This window comes from Cariama cristata, unplaced genomic scaffold, assembly GCF_000690535.1.
Source record: "Cariama cristata isolate BGI_N322 unplaced genomic scaffold, ASM69053v1 scaffold28124, whole genome shotgun sequence".
NCBI lineage: Eukaryota > Metazoa > Chordata > Aves > Cariamiformes > Cariamidae > Cariama > Cariama cristata.
In genome coordinates, this window is record NW_009612766.1 from 1 (window position 1) to 10,165 (window position 10,165).

Consider the following 10,165-nt stretch of genomic DNA (forward strand, 5'->3'; position numbering starts at 1 on the left):
TAACTACACCTAGGGCAGCGTGAGGCACTTTCCAAGCACTCAGGAAAGTACTGGCTCTGCTCCAAGAAACTCATTATTTCAGGACAGACAGACAGACGCGCAGAGGCGCCGCATGGTCAAGTGGCAGAAATGCTGACCCAACAGCGCCAGCACACTCTCCGCTGTGCGCCTAGCTTGTTGGTTGACCTTGGAACAGTCACATTCCTTCTTCCTTAGTCCCATCCCACTCTTTGTCCATCTCAGTTGCTTGGACTGAAAGATCTTTAGCTGTGACTATGTTCACGTCTTTGTCTCACTTAGAATCTCTTTCTGTGCAAAGTCCAAGGAAGTACTTGGGGAAATATTTTTGTTCCTAGGGAAAAAAAAAAAAACAAAAACACACAAACAAACTGGAAAATGAGAAACTCCATTTTCCATAGCATCTCTTCAAATGCTTTTGTTGGAAAAAGAAGAATCAAATGTTTTCTCATTGCCAAAGAAGTCCAGGAAGGCATGTTTTTCAGTTGAAAAACAGAAAATGCAGTTTTGGAAGGTTTGGCGAGACAGTTGCCAGTCATTGAAATTTTCTGGTGAAAGTACTGTAGTGGTTAGAGAAACATCCATTTTGTCCTGAAAGTAAGTTTGAACTTAAAAATCAAGTTGTTCTGTGAGCAGGGGAGCTGGTGAAACCCGTTCTCCCTCTGATTTGCGTATTACAACTGCTTTTTATTTCTTCCTTTCTTGGTGCTCCCAGCTCACTGTAATATCCCCAGGGCACCCTTATCCCCTCCAGACCTCCCCAGCAAAGTCCTCAGCTCTTCCAACGACTTCTTGCTTTGCAGGCAATGGACAGCAAGTGCAGGAGCTGGTTGGAAGCTAGGCAGGTACTGATTGACCAGCCAGTATCTAAATGCCAGCTGGTCACCAGGCTGCTGCATCTCAAAACAGATAGGGAGCAAGAGGTGTAATTACCTTTCCTTCAGCAGGCTATTAACTTAAATTTCTCTCTTCTATCCAGCTGCTGTTTTTCCATGAAAATTGCAGGAATCTTGGGTCTGTGAGACCTCTCTCTTTCCATCAAACTGGGTTGAATCAGGTCAGCTGGTTCAAAAGTTATTGGAGCGGGGGGACTGGCACACAGATGGAAGAACAACACAAAGAGGCTCATTGCCTTATAAACCCTGGCTCAAAAATAAGGCAGTTTTGGTGTAACAATGGGTCCCCAATGTCAGGTGAAGTAGACGTCATAACAGCGACCAACCAGTCTCTGTCCTTTGGATATATAAAGGCTGCCAGGCTCCAGGACTGTCTATAGTGTGCTTACCACTTACTTGCTGTACAGAGCCTTCAACCTAAAAATCAGGGCCCCGGTGTATAGGAACTGCTTAAGAGCCCAGACAGTCCCTAACCTGAGTGACTTACAGCTGGATGGACAAAGAGTGGAAGAAAAGGAAGAATAAATTATCTCAGACTTACACGTAGGAAAACAAAGGCCAAGATCAACAACTTACTGAGGAATCCTGTGAGAGAGTCAGAAGGAGGTTGAGGTGTCCAATGTCCCCATCTAGGGCCCTAAGCAAAGTCCACCTTGGCTCCTTCTCACTTCATCACCCAGGCAGAAGTCACCCTTTCATGGGCATTTCACTCTGATTCACTGGCCTCAGGAGCTGCATCAGTCTTACCCACACTTCTCCTTTGGCAGCTGAGACCACATGGCATGCTGATGAGGAAACGTTATTTGTTGTTTTGTTTGGGTTAATTATTCATGGGCACTGTGCTGAACACACTCGGAGCTGCTTTCTGAACAGTCCTTGAGCTGGCGTGCAGGGAGGACTTACCAAACGCTGGTGGCCAGGCTGCCTTTCCACAGCCAAGCTCTCTTCCATCTGCTTCCCTTCAGCCCTTGTCACACTCCCCATCTCTCATGGCTTTGGCTGTGCTCTTTGGCATTATCTGAATAAGAAAGAGGCAAATACTTGGAGCACTGCAGAAATGCAATCAAAACTGGCATTTGACCAAGGAGGCACTGACCCTGGCGTGGGGAGAATTTAAACCTGATCCTCTGACTGTTTTGGTTTTTCAGTCACACTGTATAGCTGAGGATAAGCCACTTGCAGGGTTTCAGACCTGTTTATCCTTCCGCAAAAGAAGCCTTCACCCTCCTTCCGATAATCTGCAACTGTCTGGAAGCCTTTTTCCCACAAGCAAGGCTCTCCCTCTTTAGTGCATGCTCCTGGAAATCCATTTTTCATCTTAGAACAAGGGCAGCTTGTAGCTTTAGGAGCATTTTGAGGATGTTTACAGGAAGAGAGATCTTGAATTGCTCTAGACTTGCTCACCCCATGCATTAGCACTAAATGGTGGTTTTCTGGGGTTATGGTTCCATAAACATTTTCTGACAGGGGTACAGACCCTGCAAAGGCTTAACTTAGTAAAAGTGGGATTACTTTCTTAGTTACTCTTCTGAAGACCCTTAGAAATCATCTAGGGCTACCCCCTGGGGTCTCCAGAACAGAGGCTAAAGCTTTTGCAAATTTCTAGGGGTACCTCTTCAGGGCTAGCATTTGCTTAGAGAGCTCATTATCACACCTTGGACTGCAACCAAGATACTCATGGCCCGTAGGCAGCAGCTCTACCAGGCAGCCACCCCACCCAGCCGAGCCTGTAAGTGCAGGGCTGAGTCTTTTGACTCCTGTGAACTGCTCTTTGCAATTATGCAGCCAAGAAACCTAACCTGTGCTGCAAACGTTTCATCAGGACTTAGAGAACTTCAGAGTTTATGGGGTGAGGTTTTTTGTTGGGTCCTAGCAAAGGATACTACAAGTCTACTTTGGCTGATACCATTTGCTGGTTGGGTTTTCTGCAAAACCCAGAAGAGGATTCATATTCCAGCACTTGCTTCTTCACTTGAAATTTCAAGGGAATGTGATAGCTAAGGATTTGCTGCGAGCCCACCCTGTAGCACATCTGCCCCATAAAACACCAGCACACAGGAGAGGGTGTTTATCCCAACTGGACAAAATCCTCACCTCGTATAATCAGCACAACTACAGAGAAGTCCAGGAAGCTGTGCCGTATCACACCAGAAAAAAAAAAAAAAACTAGTTTACAATATACTTTCCACTCATTAATTCTTTGCCTAGAGCAAAGACAGACCCCCCATGGGACATATTAGCTCAGTTTCATCTACTGCAATCCCATGCAACTGCACAGGGGAGGAATTCAGATCTTATGGACCATGTTCTCCACTGATGCAACCCTCTGCTTTTGTTAAATGAGCTTCTTGGGCTGAACAGTAAGTAACTGAACTAAATACAGGTGTCATTTTCTGGCCTGTACACTGCACAAGTTCAGCAGAGGTAAATGCACTGGTGCTTTCAGAACTTAAAAATCACTTAACTGATTTCAAGGAGTTTACACCAGGAGAGCTTGGCCAGTGAGTAATACACATAAATATTACCTTCAGCCACAGAGATGAAGTCAGTCCCCCACCTGGCTGTTGCCTAAGTAACACATCTCTAGGAGGATATTTTTTAAGCCACTGTTATTTATCCAGTAGATGGAAGCAGGCCTGTTAAGGCCATAGCAGGTCAACATATGTCTAAGCATGTGCTGAAGAACTTAATTAGTTCTCCCTGAGAAGAGAGACTCCCAGTGCTATTTAAAGGATCGTTATCCTACTGTGAGATGCCTTGAAGCCTGCTGCTAGGCCTAAGCTTAACAGGGCAAGTCTGTAGTAGCTGGATGGGAGCGAAAAGTCTCCCCTCCATGCTGAGGAGTAATTGCTGAGCAACTGAAGGTCAATGCAAGGAGCAGGCATCGCAAAATCACACTGAAACCCGGTGTGAGGGACTTAATTCATGTCTGGGCTGTAATGTTGGCTTTCTATGCAGGGTCGAACTGTGTAGACACCATTATTTTTCTGGTTTCTCTTTCTAGAGATCCAGCATCATCTGCTGTGCTTGGTGACTGCTTCTCAGGCAATTCCAGTGAGAGTGATAAGGGATGACGGGATAGTGGAGTATTGTAACCCTGGAATGAGCCACTGCTGAGTGTCTATGTCAAACATCGATCCTTATGTCATCACAGGAGTCACATGTAGGCAGTAGTTTCTTAGCATCAGCTAAACTGGACCTTATGCAAGTGGCTCACAGTTTTAATTTATTAGGCCAAAAATCAGAGACTGTAAACTGAATGCCAATAAGGGAATTAGCCAGGTTCCCCAAAGATGGATGGTTTTGTTGTTCTGCCAAGAGGTAGCTCCTTGAGTGGATGGACCTTTGGAAAACTAGGCTGAACAGCCTCTGAAGGATAAAACAGAGTCCCAAGCATATTAAAGCTTGTATAAGCACTGGCACTCACCAGGGACACTGAGATTGGTTTGCAGAAGAGGGAGAATCCTGTACATGCTTATCTTGACCTAAGAGTGGCTTATATACCACGTGGGACCTTGGTCTGCTCTTTGAGCTGTCAGGAGTTGTTCCGAGATGAGTTGTTATGGTAACTGAGCTAATGCCCCGAGATAGATGTTTTCAGGTGGCTCCAGGCCAGAAAATCAACACCAATAGATTCTAGATAATAGACTTCTGCTAAACTCAATACCGGCATCTACTTTGTTTAACCTATTCACCAATGACTTACTGAACTCCGTTCTCCAGGCAAGCCGTGTATGATGACAATAGCTGCTTGGCCTCAGTGAACCTCGGCTTCCAAAAGACTGAGAGGATCCCACATGCTGTGGCTGAGTCTATGCCGGTAAATGAAATGTGCCTGGGACTTTCTTCTGCATTGAGAGAACAGCTGGCACAGAATGGCCAATGTTTTCATATTAAATTCTTACCCTCCAAACCTGCATGGTCACATCCAAACAGCCCATAAGGAACAGTCCCTGGCCCATGCTAGCTCCTGAAATGCATCTGAACTGGGCCAAAACTGCAGTGCAACACTCCAACATCGTAACAGAGAGCAGTCCAGGCCCTAGTTAATTTATTAGTACAGACCTTGTTTGACTGACTGCTAGAGGTGACTGTACAAGAACGGAGCCTGAAACCAAGGGCAAAGGCTCTGTCCATGTGCTGTGCTTATACCATGTCCAGATCCAGCTGGAGCTGTGCATCTTTAGGAACAGTCAGTGACGGGCACACAGCACCTCTGGGAATCACTCTGGATCACCCATTTATGTCCTCTATTTGAAACAGCTCATGGATTAAGTGGTGGATTCAGCAGTTCAAGACAATATCCCTCCACCTAACATCGAACATCAAAATGCAGCCAACAAATAATCAACAAGGAGCAGCTAATGCCATACACCTGCTATCTAGCGCTGCTGCTGACTACACCAAGGGAGGCCTCTTTGGTTGGTGTTCCACAGCATGCAGCCGGCAAAGAGCATCTGGGTGGCTCGCTGGGGCAGACAAAATTTGGGAAGAGTCGTACCAGTTTCAGGAACTCCCACATCACCACCAGACCAGCTGAGCAGCTACCTGGCTCTGGGGCCCTGCACCGCCTCCAGAGCCAGCCGAACAGGTTCTGCCATGGCGTGGTCCACAGTGCCAGGACTGATCACGCCTCGGGCATTTGGGACAGCCTGCTGCATGTCCTTGTGGATGCTCTTGCATCTGTGCTGGGTCGCTGCTCTTTTCGTGTCAAGACTCACGGGTCGTCTCCTTGTGTTGGGCACCGATGGCTTGAACACCACAGGCTGGCCCAAGGCCACTGAGCTGGGGGGTTTCTCTCTCTGCTTGTTCATTCACATTTCAAGTCTTGCTTTGCTTGTTTTACCCACTTGAAAACCATGTTATTGTAATATGTACCTCTCTAGGGCAGAAACTGTTTTTCAGCATGTTCTTTGCTCAGCTTCTACTGCAGCAGGATTGCAATCTCAATCAGTGCAGCAGTAATGTGATTAACAAGCTCTGCACAAGGGGGAATTGCATCCTCAGTGGATGTGATATTCCCAGTTCTGGCCTGCCCCTGTGTTTTCCCAGGGCAAGAGGTCATGTTGACTGAACTCCAAAATGGCTTGCTCGAACTTTTAAACACTAAGGTCCAAATAAATTTTCAGCATTAGCTGGTATGCAGATCCCTTTCCTGCCAAGCTGCAGCCTTAAGTGAATTTTTATGACTAAGTTACAAACCCCAGAAAACATGAGCAAGAAGTGGAAATGCTGACTTGGCCTTTGCTAAATGCCAATTATCTACAAAGGCATTAAGGGGGGGTTTGAAAAATAGGGTCATTTTCATGTTTTCTCTAGTTCAAAGTAAACTGTCCCGTGAGCCCCTCGTAAGAACACATAGCATGCAGAGTGACCATTAATATTTATACGCACGACACTGAGCTGCAGACCTTGGCAATCAGAGCAACTCCACTTTTGGAATTAATATTGCTCTGCTTGGCTGGCATCTCAGTACAAAAGAGTAAGTAGGAGACACCAAGATTTTCAGGGAGAACTTAAGAAGCAGATGCTGACCTTTGATGGAGAGGGTCCATACTTCACTGAGTTGGTGAAGTACTAAAACCAACTTTTGAATCCTCAGGTCTGCTGGCCAAACCCAGCACTGTGTTCTCTATTCCGCTCTGCTCCTGTGGCTCCTAGACAGTCCCAACACTGCATAGGCTACTCTCCTCCTATTCTCCAAGGTTGCACACTGTGGTCCAGCTGATACAGACCAGTGTATCTCTGCAGACACTGTTGTAGCAACATGGATTTATAATACCTAAAGATCTGGCCGAATAATCTTAAGGCTCAAAATAGTGCTGTAATCTCAGTTGCAATGCAGCACCTGCCTTCTCCCATTCTGTATTTCCTAACTCCCAGTTGAAGTGATAAAGGGAGCCCTCTAAAAACCAGCCCTCTGTATGCTGAGGATCTGGCAGGGTGCTGAGTCACATAGGCTGCACTCAGCCCAGACTAGGTACCGAGCAGGATGATGACTGCCAAGCCACACACAAGCTTATCTCCAAAATATCTAGGGGGGCCATGCTACAATGATAGCTCAGGCACCTCCATGAGCCTTTAGAGAAATGTATCCCCAGTACCTGGGCATTTACCACTCATGCTGTACACTTTAGGAAAATAAACACTGGAAACAACAACAAATAGAAATGCTCCTGCCATTAAAAACAAGGTGAAAAGGAGGAGCTGAGCCAAGTTAATCAGAGAGCTGAAATGAGATGTTGGAGAAGGGGGCCGTGGGTGACTTGGGGTTTGCAGTTAACTGAGCGATGTGAAATCTCTTGTGTCTGGCTGAGCTCCGAAAGGAAATGCTTTATTAAATCTTCTTTGTGTGAGATTTCAAGCTGCCTCTGGACTGGAAAATAGGACCATTCCAGTATGTGGCATATAATCAGGAACTGAAGTCTTTAGTGCAGGTTTCTCTGCAGAGGAAACTCTGATCAGCATAGACACATAATTCGGAGGGCTCAGAATTTAGAAAGCTGAATTAGACACAATACGCCCGTGCTCTGCTGTGCACCTCTTCTACCCAGTATCCCCAAAATGCTTCACTGAATTAATCATGCTGGCAGCAACAACCAAGCATTAGGAAAGGCAGCAGAGGTGGGCATAAATTCACCCCACTGAATCTAAATTATCCTGTGGGCCAGTGGGTCTCAGGTCCATTATCTCAGCTCTCATTCCCACTGGAACTTGCCCTGATTGATCTCCTTTGCACTTGCTATCCTGGAAGTCTCTAGTCTCACTGTACTTTCTGCAGCAATCTGGCCACATTTTGGGAACCCGCCGCCTCTTGCCATCTCTGTCCAGCACTCACTGTACTTTGCTGTAAGCTGGTGGCTCACAGCTCTTCCCTGTCAAAGCAGGGCTGTGCCACCCCCAAATACTTGCAGAAAGTATCTACTAAAAAGAAATGGAGAGAGCCAGGCACAAGAAGAAAGAATGAGGATGAGTGAGAGGCTCCCAGAGCACTCCCCATGTCACACAGTCTTCCTTGCTCTTTGCATGTCTTGTCTCTCCCTCTGTGCTTGGCCACATAGTCAGGAAAGTGAAAACTGATCAGAGACAGGACAGGCAGCATCAACCGGAATTTCTCCTCCTTTTACCCCCTTACACCATGGCATGTCTGGGTATGAAGAGCCCTGAATCTCAATCTGCCTGCTGGAAATTGCAGGGTTTGAGTTCCTGATCTGCTTTCTGCAAACCCCAACAGGAAAGCGTCCCAAGGGGCTGACATACGCAGAGCGTTCCCCTTCCTTTGTACCACCCCCGCTGCAGATGAGCTCCTTGCCTACCTTTTATTGCTGACAAGAAGCAGGACAGAGCCATTCTGGATATTGGCTTCTTTGAGAGTCTCATGCTCCTCGAGCTGCCTGGAGTTGTAATAAAACGTCTTCTTCCAGGAAGTGACGCCCTCCCGTACTAAGTGAGCCCGTAGGTCCATCACTGTGTCTCTGGGCTTGACCGTCAGGGGCATCATCAGGTCCTCGTCAGCCAGGTGCACCTTAATGTGGTACCTCTTCCAGCGAGAAAGGCTCCTTCGCAGCGTGTCCATCCTCTCCAGCTCACCAGGGCCAGCGTGGCAGAGAAAAGCATCCAGCTGGGAGGTCGGTAAAGCAGGGATGTGGCTCTGAAGAGGCTGTGTGCCGTGAACAACTTAAAATGTCCTGCCAAACCTGTTCCTCCCAGTTGCTGCGTGCTTCACATTCCAGGGAAGAGCTCACCTAGCTCCAAGAGCCTGCTGGCTGGGAAATGTCTCCATGAATCATTTCCACACACCCCTAAATCCCATAATAATTACAACATCTTTACAAAGTGCTCTTCATTCCGATGGCACTCAGAGGACTTTAAAGCTGGATCTCCATAGCCATTAGAAACGTGGGTGCATGTGAGAAATGAATGGGTTTAGTAACTTCATGTCTCCTGCTCTAAAAAGCTGCCAGCTATGGAGTAGATCAGTTCAACAAAGTAGGCGTTGAGGAACCTCACAGCTATTTACCATCGCCATTTTAATGAAGAAAAGTACTCTGCATAGTGAAAAATTCCCCATGGCGGAGAGCCAGAGCACCTTGAAGGAGACACAGAGCCTGACTGGTGTGAACACCCCTCATTAGTGCAGTGCAGTTTCCCTCTAGGAGATCTGTATAGTTATTGTAGGCAAACAGGCTGGGACCCTCCAAAAGGGGTAGGACTCATTCACTGCTCATCATACCATCAGATACCTAATATTGACTCAGATGTGCTCCTCACTGGTTCATTATCTTGATTTCCTCTTCCTTTCAGATCCCTGCCTAATTGAAGGGCTGGTCGTATCCTGCTCTAGCACGTGAGCAAGGACAGCATCACGGGGCTGAAAGTACACCATGCAAACAGGTGACAACAGAGGCCTCAGAATACCAGGACGAACAAGGAATACTTTGGTAAATACGATGATACCTCCAAAAGGAAGGAAGCGATGCCAGCCGCGGGAGCTAGCTGTAATTGAATGATCCTGCAAGGCAGACTCTGGCAGTCACAAGATGATACTTCAGAGCAAACATCATCAAGATAAGGAAGTCTTTTTTTTTTTCTCCTTTTTCTCAAAAAGATCAAGTCACCCTCTTATCTTGTAGGTAATTTCCTGCAGCCCATATTACAGGAATTAATTCCCTTGTCCATTCTTCTCAACACAGAGCAGTATTTTCAGACCAAAGTACTGCAAGATAGTTGACTTCAGAGTCTGCTCTTCACTAAAAAGGGGCTGCTCTTGCCCATTAGATAATAAAACAAACTGTCAGATTTTCAGATATGGCAGCAGTCAGCTGCCATTGAGAACAAGAGAGGTGTCCACTCTCCCACTGAGAAACATGGAGGCTTACACCCTGTCTTCACACCTCCCTTCTTTTTCCCTCCCCAGCACATTATGTCTCGGCCAAGAACAGCAGCAAGTATCTTTGGTTAAACCACAAGCGATGGAGATTTCCCTGTGCACTTGAGAAGAACTGAAGCTTCTGCTAGCAAGACCTTCTTTCCAGATTTGATCACTATAAAGGTATGCTTGCTTTGGTGGGGACTGGGATTCTTGGGTCCTCACTCTGCCATTGAGTTGCTGCAAAGGCTTGAGATAAGTCATGTCATGCCTTCCTGTTTCTGTTTGCTCATCTCATGACTGCTGCATGGTGTAACACGTGGCCATTAAGCACCTTGTGGGAAACAGGGACAGCTTTTAGCACAGTCATGGTCTGGAAGCA

General features: G+C 46.7%; 1 long non-coding RNA gene across 1 annotated transcript; it reads right to left on the bottom strand.

The window, feature by feature from the left end:
• Nucleotides 1–1,513: 1,513 nt before the first annotated feature.
• LOC104160608 lies at nucleotides 1,514–8,537 on the bottom strand. Its single transcript, XR_696440.1, has 2 exons — nucleotides 8,231–8,537; nucleotides 1,514–1,932 (listed from the first exon to the last, which is right to left on the bottom strand). It is a non-coding gene; the product is annotated as an uncharacterized LOC104160608 (long non-coding RNA).
• Nucleotides 8,538–10,165: the final 1,628 nt, after the last annotated feature.